The sequence below is a fragment of the Quercus robur genome, chromosome 11 (assembly GCF_932294415.1).
Source record: "Quercus robur chromosome 11, dhQueRobu3.1, whole genome shotgun sequence".
Classification (NCBI taxonomy): domain Eukaryota; kingdom Viridiplantae; phylum Streptophyta; class Magnoliopsida; order Fagales; family Fagaceae; genus Quercus; species Quercus robur.
Genome location: NC_065544.1, coordinates 43,268,050 through 43,291,031, shown reverse-complemented (window position 1 = coordinate 43,291,031; position 22,982 = coordinate 43,268,050). Strand labels below are relative to the sequence as shown.

The 22,982-nt window shown below is 34.6% G+C and overlaps 1 long non-coding RNA gene and 1 pseudogene across 1 annotated transcript; both read left to right on the top strand.

Moving 5' to 3' along the window:
* The first annotated feature begins 874 nt into the window (after positions 1-874).
* LOC126705065 (uncharacterized) overlaps positions 875-22,982 on the top strand; it is a 63,444-nt pseudogene continuing 41,336 nt past the window's right edge.
* Positions 4,768-11,608, top strand: LOC126706527 (uncharacterized). Its single transcript, XR_007648636.1, has 4 exons — positions 4,768-4,831; positions 9,171-9,240; positions 10,309-10,459; positions 11,461-11,608. It is a non-coding gene; the product is annotated as an uncharacterized LOC126706527 (long non-coding RNA).

Below are 22,982 nucleotides of genomic sequence, written 5' to 3'. Positions count from 1 at the left end.
GTTGAATTCCCCTCTTTTAACACACGTTTAAATTGACATTTGGAATGAGTTTTGAGCTGGACCATTAAAGATTTATGCATTTAATTTTATATGTTAGTGCATTTAGTTTGTTTTCCGAGTACCTTTACATTTGCGGTTTTTGTTTGCACTTTAGTTCTCCCTTTCTCTAATATTTGAATTTTTAAAATTAGTCTTATGTTTTTTTTTTTTTTTTTTTTTTTTTTTTTTTTTTTTTTTTTTTTTTTTTTTTTTTTTTCCAGATTGGTGAAGTTGTTGACGGACCGGATGATAACCTGAGGCGTCCTGTTCTTGATGGGATTGAATATAACTATGGTCAGAATCTTAATTATGTTCTTTGACAACTTTAATATGGTTGACCATTTGTCTATATCATTTATTTATTTTTTTGGTAATAAGTAACGATTCAGTCTTTTATTCTGTTGTTACTCAGTATTTGATGTCGATATTGGAGATGGGGAGCCTATTCGTAAGTTGCCCTACAATCGATCAGGTATTTTTTTTCTTGGTCCTGTTTTCCTGTGGTTGATTATAATTGCAATATCTGTTGCTCTTCATTTTCCTTTCCACCTTACACATACACCTGATGGGTCTTGAACCATGACTTCACCCTCCACCTTAGTTTAGTTTTACAAGGGAATGGCACTTGAGCTAGAAGAGTTCACTGGCTTTCCACCTTGTTGCATTATAATTATAATTTTGTGGTCCCAATTTCTCTCAGTATTCTCTCTCTACTCGGTATGATGTTCATGTCTTACTCTAGTATCAAATAAATGAAGGCACTCATCTCCCTTGATGATATTAGGCCTCAATTGTTGTTTGTTTAACTTACTACATCATTGACATCTAATGAATCATGAATGTAATTGTTAATTCAAAAAACAATGACATAAAATTTGATATTTCAGATAATCCTTATGCTACTGCTGACAAATGGCTTCTCAAGGAGAATCTACCTCTTTCCTATCGACAACAAATGGTAGAGTTTATACTCCAAAATTCTGGACAAAAGGACTTCACCCTGGATTCATCATTTCGTGATCCCTTTACTGGCTGTAAGTACAATATTTTTATGGAACTATGACATGAACATCTGAGATAATTGATGTAGTTGCTTGCTTTTTGCTTGTCTAATGTTTTCTGTTTTTCATTTCAGCTAGTGCTTATATACCTGGAGCAACTTCCAGTATGTCTGGTACGTATTTGTATTAGTTAAAAATTAAAAATTGTTGTCACTGTATGTTACTTTCTCTTGCATATGCTAATATGTATTGAATGCCTGACTTACTTCACAACCTCCAATATAAGACTATGGCTCTAATGTTTTTTCATATTCTTGTTTATATAGCAGCTGTTTCAGCAAAACCCACTTTCAAGCACATTCCTAAGGTATGCTGTTACAGTGTAGTGTTAATAGGTTTGGATATATCAGTCAAGGGGTTTAAGATGCATTTCTAGGAATTGCATGTCCATTCTTAGGGAACTTGTAAAAAAGTATATATTGAGTGATTGTAAAAGCTCATGTATTATATTTTATTTGTTTCACATGAAACATTACCTAGTGAATGCAATGTACTTTTTTAGAATTTTTTTTCTGTAATCCTCCAGCCAAAAGAGGCTCTTTGGCTTCCCTACTTGACTATTATGGCTCTACTCCATTATGGTTGGGATTGACACCTTTTCACTTAGAGTTGTAGATTCTAGGTTTTTATTTTCCTCTTAAATAATTATATGTTTATTACTCTTTTTATTGTATTTCTGTTAGAATGTTATGCTTGTATTTATACCCTCTGGTATTTTATGAAACTTTTCTCTTTGGTATTGATCCTCAGTTGTACGAGGGAGTTATGAGGGTTTTTTTCCTTTTTCTTTTTTGGTTGTCTATAGAAGTTTCTCACTGTGCTGATTGTGTTTTCATTCTTTCACACATTTTTTTCGCTGTTCGTTGTTTGGTAGATATGTCATGTAATTGGGCTCTATGGCTGTTTTGAGGCGAGTTTTACCCCCTTCAGCATTTTGGGCTGTGTATTTTGATATTCTATTTCTGTATTCCAGGACTATATATCTATAGGGGTCGTTGTTTGAGTATCTGATATATTGCTGGTTGGGTTTGTCAATTGGGCGACTTTAAAAGATGCATGCTCCTTCTTTACATCTCTCAAGTACTTTGGTGTCTCTTTTCACCCTGTCATTTACTTGTCATTCTTTGTCTATCATTTTGTTTCCAGAAAGGAGTGCTTGTTTTTGATGTGGCACAGTTTGATGGGATCCTCAAAAAGATTAGAGTCTAACAATGACAAAGTAAATGACAAAGTAAATTCTACTTTGTCAGGAAAAGGAGAACTTATCTTTGACTGAGCTCCTGATTAATTTCTACTCTACCACGAAGTAAACTCCTGATTAACTTGGATTTATTGACAATCTGTTGTAGGAAAATAAAAATTTATCTTTGACAGAGCTTGAGTTTTCCAGACTTGGTGCCATTATTAAAGTTCCGAAGGACACGTCACACTATCATAGTAGTAAATTAGCAGATGTTGATATAGCTTTGTTACTGAAATTGCTAAATTCATGGCCTCTGGCAATGATATTTCCAGGTTAGCATGCCAAAATTCTCAGGCTTCTGCATAAATTATAGGATTCTGGATTCCCATTAGTATCATATTTGTAATTTAAAACTTAGTAAGGAGCTTTCTAAATGATATTAATGGCTGTTTCCTGGTTCTTATTTACCTACCAATAAAGGTTTTCTTAGATCTGTTTTAATCTTTTCCCAATATATCTTAATGTCTCCCAGAGACGACATTTCTCTTAATGAATTATTTGATGGCTGAATTATCTGATGTATAAGGGTATTCCTGTTTTGTTCTTAGAACATCTGTTACTTATCAATAAAAAGATCTTTTCAATTTTATGAGATTTAAGCTTTGAAGTGCCATGGAATTTACTTTTGTATAAGAATTAAAGAGGTCCCCTTGGGGCCAAAACTTATATGTATATTACAGAGCTCTATGCTTGATGCAGGACAGTCTAGGCTTCTCCACCTATAGCAGCTTGAAATCCTTAGGCTTCACATCCTTGGGGTTGCTTGGAATCACCAACAAGCAGACAAAGAAATTTCTCACAAAGAAAATTTTATTCAATAATATAAAAAAAAAAACCACCTTTATCATTTTAATAGTGCTTCTAGGATTACAAAAGTTTACATCCCATAAAACTCTCAACTAAAAAATAATCTGAAATCTTATCCCTATCTTAATCCAAAATATAAAAAAAATGAAAATTTTGAAATAATCCAATCCCATTAGACAAATGAAAATCTGAATACTAAATTTCAAAATAACTTTGGTTGTGCTCCTTGCATCAATGCTATACTGAGTTCTGTACTTGCATGCAATTGTGGCACACTAACTGTAGGTACTATTTAGTTTTATTGATAAATGAATATGCTCTTTATGTAAATTCTGAATGCTTTGATTTTCACTTATTCTTGGATTGTATTGGAGTGTGATTTTACAGTATCATGCTTTTTTTCTTTTAAAAAAAATGAGTAACATTACGGTTCCAGGAAAATAGTTTCGCTCACTTGGTTAATGTTATACTGTCAATTTGCAGTTATTGATATTTTGAGGATGACTGTCCTGCACCCAGATGGGGCGACCATGCTTCTCAAGCATGTTGAAGCTGAAAATGGTATTGAAGTTAAAGATGAGACCTAAATATTTTTTATTTCTGAAAATATATCTGATCATTTTTAATTTCCTATTTACTTAGATCATATGAGGAAATATCCTCAAATTATATATATATATATATATATATATATTAAAAGAGTTATAATCCTGAATTCTTAAATGAACTGGTTGTTGAGGCTTACAGGCAAAGCTTTTGTTATGAGGCATGCTTCTTTCTTTATGGATAGTTTTTTACCAAATTCTATCTTGACTGTTGACCTTGTGTGCTCAACACAGGTGTACTATCGGAAATAATCAAGAAAGTCACAACAAACCCAGCTATTCCTGCAAACCTTTTAACGAGTATCCGTACTGTAACTAATCTATTCAAAAATTCATGTTTCTACAACTGGTTACAAAAGCATCGTAGTGAGGTTGGGACTCGCTTCTTCATTGTTATTTTCTGAGTTTGATCGTGCATGCCAAGCAATGGCCTTTGTTTGAATGTGGTTTTGAGCACTGTGTGCTCTCTATGTGCAGTGGGTGGGTGTTGGTGTATGTGTCTATTAGATATGGTATGGATATATGGTATTAACACTGTTGCTGACAAGCACTTAATGTGTTCTACATAATATAGTTTTTACCTGTGCTTTTTATACTTTATGTGCTAATTTATTGTTCCCTTGAAACCTTTCTCAGGATTACATTGGAAATCTCATGTTTTATAACTGGCTTTGACCTTTTCTTCACTAAACCTTCTTGTTTCTAGAAGAATACTAGCTTGTATATTGATGTTCCAAATATTTTTTCTTTGATAATTTCTTTATCATTATTATTATTAAAAAAAAAAAGATATACTCACTTAGGTTTAAAAAATACCTGGAGTATTTTGTTACAGATCTTTTGTTGGGTAGAAATGCAATGGGTACTCGATAAATCAGTTAGAGAAAACATTTCCCTTTTTTCAGACCTTTTACTTGGATGATTGTTAAGGCAATAACTGCACAGCTTGTCACACTGAGCATGTTTTTGGTTCGTATATTCAATTGCTTCTCGTATTTATTTATTTAACTGATTTCAAGTTGTTATTCATCGCCAAGTAAGAATTTGCAGTTGTCTTACTCCACTTTAATACTCAAGTAAGTAATTGTTTTACTGTAAATTTGCCAGCATAGTGTTTCTTTTAGTGGATTCTTGAGCAACAGTGAAAAGTGGAGTTGGTCAAAGGTTCTGTAGAATTTGTTTTGTGATTCCTGGAATTTATGTTTTCACAGTTAATTTATTGTCATCTCCCTATCGTTGTACTTTTCACTACAACCACTTATTATCTTGTTAGTCCAGTTTTCAGTATTGAGAGAATTTATGTGTTTTTCCATCCACTTACAAAAATTATGGAAACAAACTGCACTATCATTTACAGATTCTCTCTCTGTTCAACCAGCTTGGTCTGACTTTGAAAAGGTCCCGTCCTTTCACGTCATGATTGGGTCAAGCAGGTGTGATCATGAGTAAAAGGAGAGGATTTTTTCTCCACGTGGGACAGCCCTCACCTTTGATAGAGTAGATCATTTAACGCCTTTGTCACAAATCATTTTTGACCTATTGGTTCAAGTGGCATAGCCGCATAGGTGGTCTTTTTTATGCATATTGTAGTACTAGTCACTAACCCGTGCGATGCACGGGAATAATTACCAGATGATTTCAGGAAAAAAAAAAGTCATAACCTTTCATATTAGATATATCGAAATGTGTCTATTGGAAGGTCATAACTCTTTATATTAGATATATATTAAAGGTGTCTATTTAACGAAAATATTCCTATTAAATAAAAATGTGCAAATTGAATGAAAATGTGTCTATTAAATAAAAATGTGTCTATTGACTGAAAATATGCATACTGAATGAAAATGTGCATATTGAAGAGTCATAAACATTTCGGTATGAATAGTAGTTCATATTCATTTGGTAATTTTTTCTCAACTTCTTCTTTTTCATCTTTTTTAAAAACACAAGAAACTTGTGGACTTTTTTCAAAATTGCTATTTGTAGAACCCAATAAATTTGGTTGTGTCATGGGGAGAATTTTGTGCCCATACACCATTGCACATAAAAAGCCAAAAAATATAATTGGACTAAGAACCAGTTATATATAAACTATAAATTAATATGGTGCGAAAATCTAATTCAAACTCAAAATAAATTTCAACTAAAACATAAAAATATTTTTATTACAATAGTCAACGATGAAACAATAAGAAGAATAAATTGTGAAGTGCAAATATGCCAAACACACATTTAATGCCACATGTTTGTTTTTAACTGCTGTTATACCTTGATTTTACCACCAAAGTCTGGCCATTCCAAGCATGGTAATACAATCTTATACAAATTAGAACACAAGTAATAAAACTGATAAAACTGCCAACAACACAGAATAGTTAATAGGGTATATAATAATATTGAAGACAACGTTTCAACCAATAACAATACACGATACCATTCTTTGAGCAAAATATTAACATAAAGCAAATGCGCAAGATTCAATTTTTTACAATGGCCAACAATTAAAGTATCAGTATAAAGAGGTATCTACTTCTTGATTATAGTGTCGAAGTCATGGCCATTTCATAAATTATAATACAATCTCACTCTATATTATGGCCATAAGAAAATATTAAAACAACTTGTAATACTGCTTTAAACCAAATCTCCATTGCAACTACCCGATTCAAACCCAAATGTTAAAATTCGAATGGAGATGAGGAAATACAAAACAATAACTCCAATAACCAAATATGCTTAAATAAATAATCAAAGCCATTAAGCCAAAAAAATACGAATTTAAACTCATTTTACAGAGTCAAACGTTACACAAATAACAATATATATGTTGTATAACTTTGGCACACAAAGTAAGGCAAAAAGTATGTAACCGAATAGTATAACACCATCTTCTAAATAAAAAAAAAGAATAGTATAACATCATGATCAATACTTAGAGCAATTTCTCAATCACGGTTGACCAAATTAGTTTCTAACCTTTTCATCAAGGGAATATAGCGCCAATAATGTTGTTTTCTTATTTCTGTACTCCTCTGGCAGAAAAGAAACTGGGAGAAATAAGAAGTGAATGTAAATGCGCAAAGAGAGAGTTAAAAGATATAGTAACGGTAGTAAAATTGTATTGAAACAGTTTGTTTAATCCACCAAATGAAAAGATACAACTGTTAGGTTTCTAAATGTAGGCATGTGGCATAAATTTATGTAGCCACATGGCACAATGAGGAGCGGTCAACAAAAAGTTAAACGCTTCGGCTATTAGTTATTACTAGTCGCTAACCCGTGCAATGCACGGGAAAGATATTGAGTACAATATAAAATTTAATTTTGGTTTATTTTACTACAACACCAAAATTGAATTTGTAAAATAAAATCATGTAGTTAAAACATTTGCTAACAGCTATACGTTTCAAACATTTATTAAACTATATATTATTATTATTATTATTATTATTATTATTATTATTATTATATCAACTTAACAGTTAAATATATGATATTCATTGAAATCTTCTAGTATTGAAAGGTTCAATATTGTTTTGCCATGTGGGCCTTAGAAACCTGGAGGCAATACTGTGGTTGTGTTCATAGCTATATCCAAAGTCCAACCAAAAGGATCCAACGAATGTCTTTGTGTTCAATAAAGCAGACCATGCAAAATCAATACATCAAACTAAGAACACAAATGCAAATATAACTAAATTTCATCTTTTTAAAATCCATGGAAACAGAAGTTTGTCACTTTTAGAATATGAAAAATGTTTTGTTTGAACCAAGTTCTTTCGCAACTTTAAAAAAAAAAAAAATGTTCTTTGCCAACTACCATATATGCAAGAAGAGCAAACACACAATAAGGCAATGCAACTCAACCTCCAAATACCATGCATGTACAGATTAAAAAATATATACAACTTATTTCAATCCCATTACAACTTTATTCTCCTTGATTATATCATGTTCCAAATTCAAATGCAGCAATGAAAACATAAACTAAAGCAATAATATAGCACAAGACCAAACTCAATTGGTAGTGGAGGTTAGAGAGAATTTACTGTGTTGAATAAGTAGAGAAGATTAAATTTCAATAACAAAATTTTATTCAGAAATTGAGTCCTAAAACCTGAAAAAGGAAAACCCAAGATTCAGAGAGAAGAGAAAAAAGTTAATCTAAATCAAATTATTCACTGGGGAATTTAAACAAACACATAGAGGACAAACACAAAGATGTTAATAACAATGAATCAAGACAAAATCTTTAAACCCACAATGCTAATTGCTTACACACAGATACTTTCATGAAATCAAAAGTTGATGAAGTTACCAAGTTTTATCCAAAATCACAGAATAATGATAGTTTTTTTTATAAAAATAAAAAATAAAAAATAAAAAAAATAAAAAGAGAAGAAGAGGTTTGTTCACCCAAATTATAAGCCATGTTCACCCAAATCCATTCATGTTCATTTGATCTGCCTAGGAACAACCATTTGCTTTATATCTTTAATGCATTACAAATATGAGTACAATATAAAATTTAATTTAGACCGATAACTTTCAGCACAGTACTCCAAATGATGCAAGGCTGGAACCTATGGAAATTATCTTGTGAAATCTTTCATGGACACTAAGAACATCAAAATCGGAGTCTGGAAACATTGTTTTTTTTTCTATCGCCAAAGCAAACATGGCGTAATTTAGAAAATTGACTAAAGTTGTATAAATCAAAACATATAATGGAAAAACAATATTTCTACCAAATTAGTGGAAGGTTACCGTAGGGATTTTGTGGGTTACTCTGTTTTTTCTCCACAACCTGTGCTGGGTTACTCTGTTTTTTCTCCACAATCTTTGCTGTAAGTAGTTACCCACTGAAACGGTGTGGGTTTGAAAGAGTTAGACCAACTAATGCAAGAGTAAGCAAGACCAACTAATGTTTGTGAAGAAAAGAATTACCAATAGCAGTAGCATCAAGGACACTCTGTTTTTGGTTCACAACGTTCGCTGAGTTTGTTCTTGCAGCAGGGAAAAAAAAAAACAGAAAACGGAAAAACGGAAAGAAGAAAACACAACATAATCAGCGTATATAAACAATAATAAGTAGTTACCCACTGAAACTAAATAAGTCACCACCGAAAAGATACATTGTTCTACTTTTTTTAATGGTAGACGTGACATTAATTTATGTAGCCACATGGTGCAATGAGGTAAGAACAACAAAAAGTTAAACGTTTCGGCTATTAGTTATTATATAGATATAGATTATAGTCATTCAAAGAGTAAAGAAAGGTAGAAGTTAGGCATATATTTTTATACTAAGAGTAATTATATATATATATATATATATAAACATTTTGTGTGTCATTTTTAAACTACCTTGTTAGTTAAGTTGCCTAACTTTTAGTTCTCTGGTGAGCTTGACAGTTACGCTGTGCTTTTAATTGAAAAGAAGGATCAAGAAGGTCAATCTCAAGTTCTTTCAGCAGCTCTTGTGGTATGTTTTGGTTACATTACCAGCCAAATGCTTAGCCTTTTGTTTTAGATGGATTACATTGTTTCTTGATGTTCTCAAGAAATGTCAATCTTCATATTCATGCATCATAGTACTTTTTTTTTTCCTTTTCTTTTAACAGATTGTGAAAGAGGAAAATCTAGAAGTTGATTCGAAATTCCGTGTTTTAGTTGCCAATGGATCTCTGGTATCTTTTTATTTTGGTCTTGTTCGCTTGTATCTGTTGATTAATCTGTTTATGTTTATGCTGAATAGTAGGTCAATTCACTGGAGATTTAGCCATATAATTTTTAGACTTTTAAAAAGTATGCTTTCATTTTTGGAATACAGATATTTTTTATATATGAATTGATTGGTCCAGAGGGAAAATGATTTGATATTTCTCACTTGAAAATGGTCAAACTTGTAATTTTGAGTGTGCTAGATAAAGCTTGAGCTGTACATTGAAACCAAAGTTCTGTGCTGGCACTTCATAATTCTTTTTGTGAATGCTAAAACAATTGTGAAAAAATTAACAAAAATAGGCCATCGATGGTCACTCACTGCTTTATAAAAATCTTCTGTCCTAGCCTAACCATTATGTTAGATAAAATGTAATCACTGAAGGAGTAGGCCAAGATTTTTTATTTATTTATTTTTCTCTTTTCTTCATCTCATATTTGTTGGTGAAATATTGGGGTCATGCTTGAAACAAGGATGCTCAATGGTGCACACTAATATGTTGTGAGATCTGGGAAATATAACACCTTTTTTTGGAAACACAAAAACTCATTGCCCTGAGCAAAGTTTCATATGCATGCAAGAGGAAGTGTAAAGCAGTATATAATATTGTATATGATGTCATGGGTTCATTAAGCTGGATGTGATGTTAAGCACGAACTGGGTAAGGGTTTGGAATTTAGTGAGAAAGACTCAACAAACTTAACTGAAGCATAGACTTACTGCACTGAAATAAATTTTTGGTATCAAATATGTTTTTGTATAATATTTTACCATTGAATTGGCCAATTGGCTTAATTAGTAATTTAATTGCTGTGTTTCATAATACAGATGCTTGATGGTCTTGTGAGAAAAATTGCCTTGGACCTTGATGTTGAGGACATTGCCAAAGCGGCAAAGGCCTCTAAAGACGCCAAAATTGCTGAAGTTGGGGTTGACATTGAACTGTTAACTAAACAGAGCTGAATCTCTCAAGTCCCTGGTAACTAAACAGTTTTCTCTGGATATTTTGTATCTTTGTTGCTTGTTCAGAGTGTTCACCATCGTGAACACGATGTTTAGTTCTTTCAATAAAAGTCTTATTACCTATAATTTTTTTTATTTAATCTTTGTTGACATGTTTATTTTATCACTTTTTTTTTTTTTAATATAAATTTTTGTTAAGTGTCCCATAGGCGTAGTGTACTTGGGCCTCGCCCCATTTTCTTTTTATAAGTGAAAATTTTATTTTAGTGTTAAAAAAATAATTTGAAATGCATATCACACGTAAGTAGTCTGGGAGATGCATTAGTGTGCATGTGTGTGATATACAAGCACAAAAAAATGCTGAACACGCACAGTTCCATTGGATAGTGCTATGATTCTAGAGTCTCACATTGATTAAATATAAACTTAACAATGTGTAGCTCTTGGGCACCCTTCCCTTGCAAGCTGATTTTCAAGGGTGAGTTCTACCCATGGGTATCTATTAGGTAGCTTCCACCATGTGGTTTCTTGTATTTCATCTTGTCTAATAGTGTGATGCTTAGCAATTTTTAAAGTGCGATGTTTAGCAATTTATGATGGTCTCTAGCTTTTTGTGATTTTGTCATACGCAGACATGTATTATCAATTGTATCAACTGATCTAAGTGTCAGCTGAACATGATAAGATGCAATACACCCCTCCCTGTGTTGGCAAGACATTCTGTTTAACAACTTAATATACAATAATAGAATGGGGATGGAAGAGAGCCTTAAGTTATTTAACTATTTTTGGGGGATTTTGTTGGAAGCTTCCTACGATAACACTACTCTCTATATGTATGCAATGTCATACATGATCTATGTTGCTACGATTGAATGAATAAGATGGTCATATATAGATCAAAATGGCGGAGAGGGATTCTTGAGGCCAACCCCAACTAATTTGGGATTTTACTTAAAAGCCTATTATGCTGAGTTTAGTATATGTTGATGATTCTTAATTTTCCTCTTTCCCCAGGTTTGAATAAATAATGACAGCTTAAAGTGAATCTAAAATAGAAGATGAACCTTAGAGCATCCACACTGGTAGCAGGAAAGTTGATGTTTCCTTTAGAGCATCCACACTGGTAGCAGTAAATAGCTATATTGCTACTTTAGCACCACCAAATACCAAAATGTGTCCTACAATGGTGGAGCCAAATCTATATTTTTTGGCTCCACAGTTACAGTGCATAGCCATAAATAGCTGAAAGGTAATTTTTTTATTTTATTTGTGCGTTCACACTACTTTTGATTATTTTATTCATTTCTTCTTCTTGTCTCTCTCCTCACTCTCTCTCCATCTGCTTCTATCTTCCACCATGCCGATCTGCACGAGCCTAGCCGGCACAAATCCATTGCCGCTAACCCACACTTCAATCAGCCATCACTGTCAACCCACGCTCCACCATCAACCACGCTCATCGCATTAACCCACTCTGCCACTCCTCATCAGCCTAACTCCCCTACCTTATGCCACCGAATTAACCCAATGATCCGGTAAGTAATCCACACTACATCACCTCCGTTATAAACAAAAACAATCCAACTCACAACCATAACTACAACCACCACAAAACACAAACCCACATCACAAATCACAAATCTACGGCAAATCGGTTAGAGTAGAGAAAAGGATCACGAACCCACGACACAACCCACAAACCCGCGACCTCGATCGAAGAATGCCGGCGTTCTCAGCGGCCCAAGAGGCCCTCATCCATGACAGGATCCTTGAGAGCTCGACGAGTTCAACTCTAGCGTTTGCGAGGAAGGTTTCGGGATGGTGATGGGTGGGAAAGAGAGAGTGGAGACGAGACTTGTTGGGAAATGAAGGGAGAGAAGTGAGAAGTGAGAGTGGAGAGAGGCATGGCGTAAAGATAGAGAGAAAGAAAGAAATTAATAAAATAATGTAGTAGATATATTATTTTATTGTGATGTTTATATTATTTTATTGTGTTGAAAACTAAAATAGATCCACTGATGCTAGATGTTTTATAAAGTGAATAGGAAAAATAGATAAAGTAGCTTTTTGTGATACCAAATAATTAAAACAATAGCTCTACCAATGTGGATGCTCTTAGTAGGTTAAAATTTAAGCACGAAAGGATTACCACCACCATAGAGTAACCTGTCATTCAGCATGGTTAAATAAGCTTAAACATGTTTACTTACTGTTTTGCTTGTGGCATTGAATTTGCTGAATTTGCTTCATTAAAATAGATTAGCAGATTATTTTGCATAGTCTATGCAAGTCAGTGTAGTGAATGAAGCAGTATAAAGTGTCCACACAGGCTTTATAGTTCCACGCTACCACCAACCTGCTCAGTACATCGGTAATTTTTTAAGAAAAAAGATATGCAGAAGATAGTGCACGTAGGTTATAGGGAGGGACGGAGCACTTGAGGCTCCAATTTACATTTTGTACTTTTTTTTATGAACAATAACTTAATGAAGCAAATTTTACATTTTCTACTTATTCACTGAATTTAATAGTACTGGAATATCAAAGTTTGCACAAGAACTTAACGTTCAAAAAGGGTACACTAATTGTCTAATTGATCAATCATATAACATAGCGTTCCACAAAGTAACTTTTCTTCTTTATAATTTTTTAGAATACAACAGAAAACAGACTAAATTTTGTTAAAATGTGTGGTTTACATATTTACATACAAAGCCTTTCTTGTTAATGAAACACAGGCCATAAGTTTAGCAAACCCAAAAGAAGGGAATCATAAAGAACCATGCCAAATTTTATTTCCACTTGGCATAAAACTTTTGGTCACTCCATAACAACATTCTATTCAATGGAATCTGAACTTTTCTCTCCTTCAAATGCAAATGCCTTGGCACTATCCGCTTCTCCAAACTAAACCCAAAATGCTACGGAAACTTCTTCAATTCCTCCACACTCCTTTCCATCTTATCCACCAAATACTTGAACTTTGGCCACAAGTTATTATCAATATATAACCAAACATGGCAGGCAATCTAACACAAGCCCTTTCAGCTTCCTCCTGAGAGAAACCAATGCTCCTCACGAACCCAATTTTTTCTCTCAGCTTATTAGCTCGTGTGTTCAAAAGATGCGCATTAAAACTACTCGGGGAGCTCAAATTCTCCATCCCCAGCTGCCTTAGATAATCCAGAGTGGGCTAGAGACAGAAGTCAATGTCTGAAAAGAGAAGGTGAGTGCAGTGGAGGATTAAGCTGCGTGATTCTTCGGTGGTGGCAGGTAACTTGGTGGCCAGGAAATCAAAAACTGGAGCGAAGTCAGTGGGGTCACAGTTTGTGGTGAAGAGTTGTGGGCAAAGGTAAGTGTTGATGTTGGGCCCCATGTGGCTTGAATTACCAAGCCCAATTCGTTCTTATAAACCAAATACAAGCAGTAGTAGGAAACCGAATACAAGTAGGATTGTAAGAGCATCCACAGCAGTGGAGCTAAATTTTTAGCAATTTAGCTCCACTAAAAGTTACTTTATCTATTTTACCTACACACATGCTCCAGCAGTGGATCTATTTTAGCTTTCAACACAATAAAATAATATATTCATCACAATAAAATAATATTTCTACTACAATAAAATAATAATATCTCTACTTTAATAAAATAACATATCACCACCACCGCACAGCACAAACATCTTCCTCCACCACCCCCCACACAGCACAAACATCCACCACCACCACCACCAGTCCACGGCAGAGAAAAAAAAAAAAAAAAACAAAACAAAACCCAAATCAAGGCTCAAGCAAACACCAGTCCACAGCAGAGAAAAAAAAAAAAAAAAAAAAAACCCAAATCAAGGCTCAAGCAAACGACGCGAATTCATCGCTCCGGCGCTCGGTTTCGCCGGCGGTTTCACTCTCCACCGCCACTCCAAGGATCGGCTGAGACATCGAGGCGATTCCGATGTCGGGGAGTGGATTCTCTTCACCAGTTCGACGCCGTTTAGCCGGTTCGTGTTCTTGCGGTGTCGTTCGCCGGAGGCGAGGACGTGAACAAAGGAAGAATGGTGGTGAGGAGCGACGGCGACGGCGTGGGCTGGGGACGGCTGGGACGGCGACGGCGTGGGCTGGGACGGCTAAGACGGAGAGCTTGAGAGAGATGAGAGCTGGGAGATGAGAGAAGTCCACGGTGAGAGAAAAATTACTTTTTTTTTTTAGATGAGTGCTACAGTGCACATCTATAGATAGATGTGCACTGTAGCAAATCAGCCAAATATTATGGCTTTGGCTCCACTGCTGTGAGCTTGTTTTGCAATATTGGTGGAGCTAAAATAGCATTATAGCTTTTTAGCTCCACTGCTGCAAATGCTCTAACTCCTTGTAATAGCTGACCTATGGCATATATATATATATATATATATATATTAGGATTGTGTTATAGGGCAAGTTGAGAGAGTAATTCCTAAAAACCTAGCAACAGCCACATAAGAAGAAAGAATAGTGTTTTCTTGTCTTGTGGGTGAGAGAGAGTTAGGGTGTATTGGGATTTGAGTTTCTTGAGAGTGTTCTTGTGCACTATTTTATCTCCCTATTTTTTTATAGTGAAATTTCTCCGTCGTCTCCATGAAGATAGGCAGTTTGTCGAACCACGTAAGTTCTTGTGCTCTTTGTGTGTGCCTGTTATTTGATTTCCACTTATTTACTGTTATTGATTTAAGTCCTGGGGTGCTATCTGCACAACAAGTGGTATCAGAGCCAGGTTAGGATTCAATCCTTTGAATACAGTAAAGATGTCAAGCACAAAGTATGATGTAGAGAAGTTTTGTGGTAAGGGAAATTTTTCACTTTGGCAAAGGCGAATGAAGGATCTCCTAATTCAACAAAGAGTTCACAAGGCCTTGCTTGGGAAGGAGAAGAAACCGGAAACGATGAAGGATGTAGAATGGGTAGAGATGGATGAGAAAGCAGCTAGCGCTATTCGTCTCAACCTAGGTGATGAGGTCATTCACAACATCCTAGAAGCAAAGACCGCAAAGGAGGTTTGGGAAAAACTAGAAGGTCTTTATATGAGAAAGAATCTGACGAACAAGTTGTACGTGAAGAAGCAACTGTATAGTTTGCATATGAAGGAAGGTTCAGATCTGTTGGAGCATCTGAATACGTTTAACATGTTGAACACCCAGTTCTGGGGTGACTTTTGAGGATGAAGATAAAGCGTTACTCTTATTAGCGTCGCTTCCTACTTCTTTTGATCATCTCGTGACTACGTTGATGTACGGGAAAGAGATTATAGTACTCGAGGAGGTGACTAGTGCTCTCTTGTCACACATAAAGATGAAGCAAGATAGTGATGGTTCTCAGGTTGATGGACTTATTGTAAAGTCTGAGTCGAGCAATAGGTGTAGAAGTAGGTCAAGAGGACGGAACTCCAATAGGAACATATCACAGTCTAAATCACGTGCAAAGAAAGATGTAGAGTGCTTTTATTGTCACAAGAAAGGGCATTATAAGAATCAGTGTAAAGAGTTGAAAGAGCATTTAGAGGAGAAGAAGAATGGAAAGAAGCCCCTAGAATCAGCTAGTGTTGCTGAAGAAACATCAGATGACAGTGAAGTTGGTGCAGATTTACTTTCAGTCTCATCCAGTAACAATGTTCTACTAGAATCTTGGGTATTAGATTCAGCATGCTCATATCATATGACTCCAAAGAAAGATTTGTTTTACACGTATAAGCCTTACAACGGTGGTATGGTCCAAATGGGTAATAATGCTACATGCCCGGTTATTGGAATTGGTACCGTGAAGATCAAGATGTTTGATGGAGTTGTGAGAGTTCTTGTTTGATGGAGTTGTGAGAGTTCGTAGTAATGTCAGACATGTTCCAGATCTTAGAAAGAATTTAATTTCTTTAGGAGTGTTGGATGATTTGGGCTATTTGTACTCATCAAAGGGTGGAATCATGAAGATTACCAAAGGTGCTTTAATGGTGATGAAGGGACAGAAAATAAGCACACTTTACAGATTGATTGGGAACACAGTTGTAGAAAGAGTTGCAATTACCACTCCGATGGAGTCCAACACTGACGACACAAAATTATGGCATATGTGACTTGGCCATATTGGTGAACGTGGTATGTTAGAGCTGCACAAGAGAAATTTATTGAAAGGGGTGAAGACATGCAAGCTAGACTTCTGCAAGTACTGTGTATTTGGGAAGCAGCATAGAGTCAATTTCAAGATAGGCTCTCATACAAGTAAGAGTGTTCTTGACTACATTCATTCAGATGTTTGGGGTCCAGTATTAGTTTCTTCACATAGTGGTGCTCAATATTTCGTCAGTTTCATTGATGACTACTCTAGAAAGGTATGGATTTATTTTATGAAGTATAAGTCTGATGTGTTTGGCATATTTAAAAAGTGGAAAGCACAAGTTGAGAATCAGACTAGCAGGAAAATAAAATACCTTAGAACAGATAATGGACTAGAGTATAGAGATAAAGAATTCATAAGATTTTGTGAATTAGAAGGCATTACTCGTCACTTCATAGTTAAAGGAACTCCACAGCAAAATGGGGTTGCAGAGAGAATGAACAGAACCTTAGCAGAAAGAGCCAGAGGCATAAGATTGAATGCAGGGTTTCCTAAGGTGTTCTGGGTAGAGACAGTTAACACGGCAAGCTTCATTATTAATAGATCTCCATCTTCAGCCATAGATTTCAAGATTCTAGAAGAGGTATGGTCAGGTAGACCTGTTGATTATTCGAGTCTAAAAATCTTTGGTTGTCCAGCTTATGTGCATGTGCAGATTGGAGAGCGTTCTAAATTGGATTCAAGGTCAAGAAAATGCATATTTATTGGTTTTGAAAAAGGTGTTAAAGGCTACAGGCTTTGGGATCCAAACTCAAAGAAAACGGTGACCAACAAGATGTCATATTTGATGATGCCTTTATGTTGAAACAGAATGAAGCAGAGACATATGATGATAGTCCACATGAGAAATTAACTGTTGAGGTGGAGTTTGACGAGAATAATTCACCCAGTGATATGGGTGATGTTGAGATTAATCCATAGCAGCAGCAAGAAGAGTCTTATTCAATTGCTAATGGTAGAGAAAAGCGGGTTCACAAAGCACCACAGAGATATGGGTTTGAAGACATGGTTAGCTTTGCTCTCATAACTAGCAGTGGAGATCCATTGTCTTACAGGGATGTAGAAGAGATGGGGTCACTATAGAAGAATAAGACTTAGGAATCCTCTAGTATGTTGACAAAGCCAATTCCAACAGATAAGTTCAAGAGCTACTTGGACTTGGTTGATGTTTGCAGCTTGTAAGCCCTTAAGGGCTAAGGTGGAGGCGATGGAGGAGTTTGCTAGTGTAGCTTGATCAATTCAAGCCAAGGTGGAGATTTGTTGATGTTGGGCCCCGTGTGGTTTGAATTACCAAGCCCAATTCGTTCTTATAAACCAAATACAAGCAGTATTAGGAAACCGAATACAAGTTGGATTGTAACTCCTTGTAATAGCCGACCTGTGACATATATATATATATATATATATATATTAGATTTGTGTTATAGGGCAAGTTGAGAGAGTAATTCCTAAAAACCTAGCAGCAGCCGCATAAGAAGAAAGAATAGTGTTTTCTTGTCTTGTGGATGAGAGAGAGTTAGGGTGTATTGGGATTTGGGTTTCTTGAGAGTGTTCTTGTACAGTACTATTTTATCTCCCTATTTTTTTATAGTGAAATTTCTCCGTCATCTCCGTGGAGGTAGGCAGTTTGCTGAATCACGTAAATTCTTGTGTTCTTTGTGTGTACTTGTTATTTGATTTCCGCTTATTTACTGTTATTGATTTAAGTCCTGGGGTGCTATCTGCACAAAAGTAAGCGAGTCTAGGTGTTTAGTGTCTGTGTTGGTTGAGGGGGGCTTCTTGTTGTGAATGATGCCAAGGGCTTTAAGGTAGCGGAGGTTGTCATGGTGGGATGTATGGAACATGATGTATAGAGGAGATGAAGGGGTTTTGTTGGGTTTTGAGGTTTTGGTAGGAATGGAGGAGCAAGAAAGGGTTGGGAGTGAGAGAGTGTGAAGCACTGTGTTTTGTCATTTATGTATGTATGCGTGTGTTTTGGGGTTTTAGAGGCAAATGTAATAAACGTGTTATGGGGAAGGGATAGGAGTTTGTGTTTTGTGGTTGTTCTTTTGTTTTGAGGAGGATAAGGAAGATGATTGGTGGGGCCATACTCTAAACAATGGTCACTGGTTAGCAAATTTGAATACATTTAAAAAAAAAATTTATTTAATGAAGAAAATAGTTATCGTATTCTCATACAACTTATAGACTTTTTAAAGTCAAATTTTCATGCTCTAAAAGAATGTAAAAAGTTGTAGATACAACTCATAAAAAAAAAATTAAAAAAAAATTGTAGATACAAATACAATTTTTAGAAGTAATATGTTGTAACTTAACTGGTTAAGCATGCTAGTTAAAATATACTAGAATACTGATTTGGATAAAATAGTATATTGATTTGGCGGTGGGAATTAACAATTTACTAGAATACTAATTTGATTAAATTAGAATACCGATTTGGATAAAATAGAATACTACTTTGGAGTGAGAGTGAACAATGTACAAAGATACTAATTTGATTAACATAAGATACTGATTTGGATAAAATAGTATACTGATTCGGAGTGGAGTCAACAATCTACTAGAATACTTGTAGAAGTGAAAATTCTCGACCTATCACAAGCCGACACATCATACTACCAAGTTCACAAAATTCGGCCAATTATAAAGCGCCACGTATTGTTACTAGGTTCCGCTATTACTATCCAAAAACCAATAGAAATTTGCCAAGTGGCATTGAAATAAAAGCATAAAAAGTATGCAAAAAACCAATCACACATCGGCACATGTAAGCAATGATGTATTATATATTTGCATAATATTTTACCTTTGATCTAGCCAATTGGATTAATTAGTAATTTAATTGATGTGTTTCATAATACAGATGCTTGATGGTCTTAATGAGAAAAATTGCCTTGGACATTGATGTTGAGGGCATTGCCAAAGCAGCAAAGGCCTCTAAAGACGCCCAAATTGCTGAAGTTGGGGTTGACATTGAACTGTTAACTAAACAAAGTTGAATCTCTCAAGTCCCTGGTAACTAAACAGTTTTCACTGGATATTTTGTATCTTTGTTGCTTGTTCGGAGTGTCCACCCATCATGAACACGATGTTCAATTATTTCAATAAAAGTCTTATTACCTATAATATATATATATATATATATATTTGGGTAACTTTGTTGACATGTTTGTTTTATCTTTTATCTTTTTTTTTTTTTTTAATATAAATTTTTGTTAAGTGTCCCATAGGCATAGTGTACTCCCAGTGTACTTGGGCCTCACCTCATTTTCTTTTTATAAGTGAAAATTTTATTTAAGTGTTAAAACAAAATAATTTTGAAATGCATATCACATGTAAGTAGACTAGGAGACGCATTAGTGTGCATGTGTGTGATATACAAGCACAAAAAAAAAAATGCTCACGCAGTTCCATTGGATGGTGTTATGATCCTAGTGTCCCACATTGATTAAGTGTAAGCTTAACCATGTGTAGCTCTTGGGCACCCTTCCCTTGCAAGTTGGTTTTCATGGGTGAGTTCTACCCATGGGTATCTATTAGATAGCTTCCACCATGTGGTTTCTTGTATTCATCTTCTCTAGTAATGTGATGCTTAGCAATTTGATGCTTAGCAATTTATGATGGTCTCAGCATTTTGTCATACGCAAACATGTATTATCATTTGCATCAACTGATCTGAGTGTCAGCTGAACATGATAAGATGCAATATATCCCCATCCTGTGTTGGCAAGCCATTCTGTTTAACAATTAAATGTACAATAATAGAAATTTGTTCAACCTGTGGACAGCCCTAGGTTTTCCTATCACTATCCAGAACCCAATAGAAATTTCCCAAGTGTCGTTGAAATAAAAGCATAAAAAGCATGCAAAAAACTAATCATACATTAGCATGTGTAAGCAGTGACGTAAGCCGCCCGTTGCGTGTAAGCAATGACATAAGCAATCCAATCGGGTGCTGACATGTGTCACCTTGAAAATCAAGACATTTCGGCCATTCAAAAGATGCCATGTGTCTTGGAGAAAAAGTATTAAACCTCCTCCAATCAGATTGTGACACATGTCACCAATAAGACTTCACCACATGTTGCTCACCCATCCCCAAACTTCTATAAACAGAAGCCTCCTAAGGCATTTGGACACACCAACACATCTTGGGACACATACTAAGACATCTTGGGACACACCAAGGCATCCAGAGCATAAGTAGCATCAAAGAAGATTCAGAAGCACTCAAAAGTACAAAAACTCTGTAGGAATCAAGCCTCAAAGCCTTTAAGAACTTCAACCTCAAAATCGAAAAACATTCAAAGCAGAACCATCCAAACTATCTTCCTAGATCTTAAAGTTCGTTGGAATCAAGCTCAAAAGCCTCCAAAACCCTCAAGAAATCGTAAATCAGTGAAGCTATACAGATTCAAGCCTCAAAAGCCTCGAAGTACTCCCACCACAAAACCTTCGAAGACAAAGAACATGAAGAACAAAGAATTTCTAACAAGCTTATAGCCAAAGATTCATTGTAATTCTATTTGAAGGGTCTTTGATCCATCCTTCAGCCAAATTGAAGGATATTTGGTGTTCGAGTCAAAATCACATTATTACAATTCCAATCAACAAGTCTTTCAAGGAGATCGAATCAGAAGATCACTCTTTTGTAATTTCAGAGAATTATACCATATATTCGTCAATACAAATCCATATTTGTGAAACTATTTTACTTGTTTAATTTATTTCAAACTAAAATTTTAGTTGTCCACAATATTCATTTGATTAAAATACTTGGCTGCTATAAATTGTGGAATTCCTTGACTGATTTCAACCAAAATCGACAAAGAGCATTTTTATAAAGAAAGCAAAAGAAGTCTCGCGCATTCAACCCCACCAAGTGATTGATCAAAAGGTTTGTCAATTCTCTCCTCACTTTGTTTTTGCAATCAATTTCAAAAGCCAAGTCTATCAGATTATGTTCTTAGTCGCCCTTAGATTTTTTTTTAGCCAAGTCTTCAACCTTATATAACCAACTGTGTGGACTTGCAAGCTGGGGAACTGGTTCTAACCCCCACAAATATATTATACATCATATGCTATATAATAAAAGTTGGACTTAAAAGCCGTAGTTGCACCACGTGACTTCACCAAATTGTAGAAATTTTGTTAGATTTATATATATATATATATATATATAATTTTTTTTGTTCTTATCGTCTTCTCCTATAATTTCTAAGTTTATAAAAATTTCAATTTGAATACAATTCAAATTCTTCATCTAATTATTATATTATTAATTTATCTATAATTTCTAAGTGATTTATTTAATTAGCAATAGAAGATCTACTTCATTTATGATTTATGAGTTCTAGCATTCTAGGAGATTAGAATTTTGGTTTTACACTAATTGTTCACGTCATCATTATTATTATTATTTTTTTTAAATCATAGTACGTGTATACAACTACTTATATCAACCTTTAATTTTATTTTTTAATTTTTTAGAACACCTCATGGATAGACACAAAATTGTAATTGCTATCTTTTGTTTAAGTTACACATGATTCTTCATCTAATCCTTTTTTATTTTTACATAAATTATATTACTACACATCCAAAAACAGCAATATTATTTGTATTTTTTAGATTTTCAAAAAAAAAACATTAATTATATTGTAATCTTAAAAAAAACATAAATTATGTCGTATATATACGTTAAAATCAACTTAAAATTTTTTGCATTATTAGTTCATATTTTTTAGATTTTCAAAAAAAAAAAAAAAAAGATATAATATTTTGTTCTTATGTTCTTTTCCTATAATTCATACGTCCACAAATTAGACTGGCATTAGACTTTTTGTTCATATCAACTTCTTCAATGTATAGTGTATATATATCAAATAATTCATAATAAATACCTACTATATGATTTTTTGTTCTTCTCTTCTTCTGCTTACAACCTTACAGGTATGTGTTTGTTTACGCTAATTTTTTATATATTTGTTTACTTTATTTTCTTTCATCAAATTGAATAGGTTTTGTGTAATTTTTTTCTTTTTTTTTTAACCTAAATTTATTAAGTTTTATTTGGTTCATGTAACATAATACTCACAGCTCAACCAAACACGAACTCGACATGCAACCATAGTTTTAAAAATCGGACCGAACCAGTCGGTCCAACCGGTTCAACAGGGAACCAGCCTTTAATCCAGTCCAATTATGGCAGAAAATCGAAAATAGCCTAAAAACCGGTAAATAGTGAAAACCAACCGGTTCAACCTGAGAATCAGAAACCGGCGTGATCGAACCAGTTACTGACCAGTTTGTCATTTTTTGTCCTTTCCCACCTAAAACTACATCATTTAACCCCTAACCCTAAGTCCTAAGCCTAACACTCTCACACTCTCATCTTAG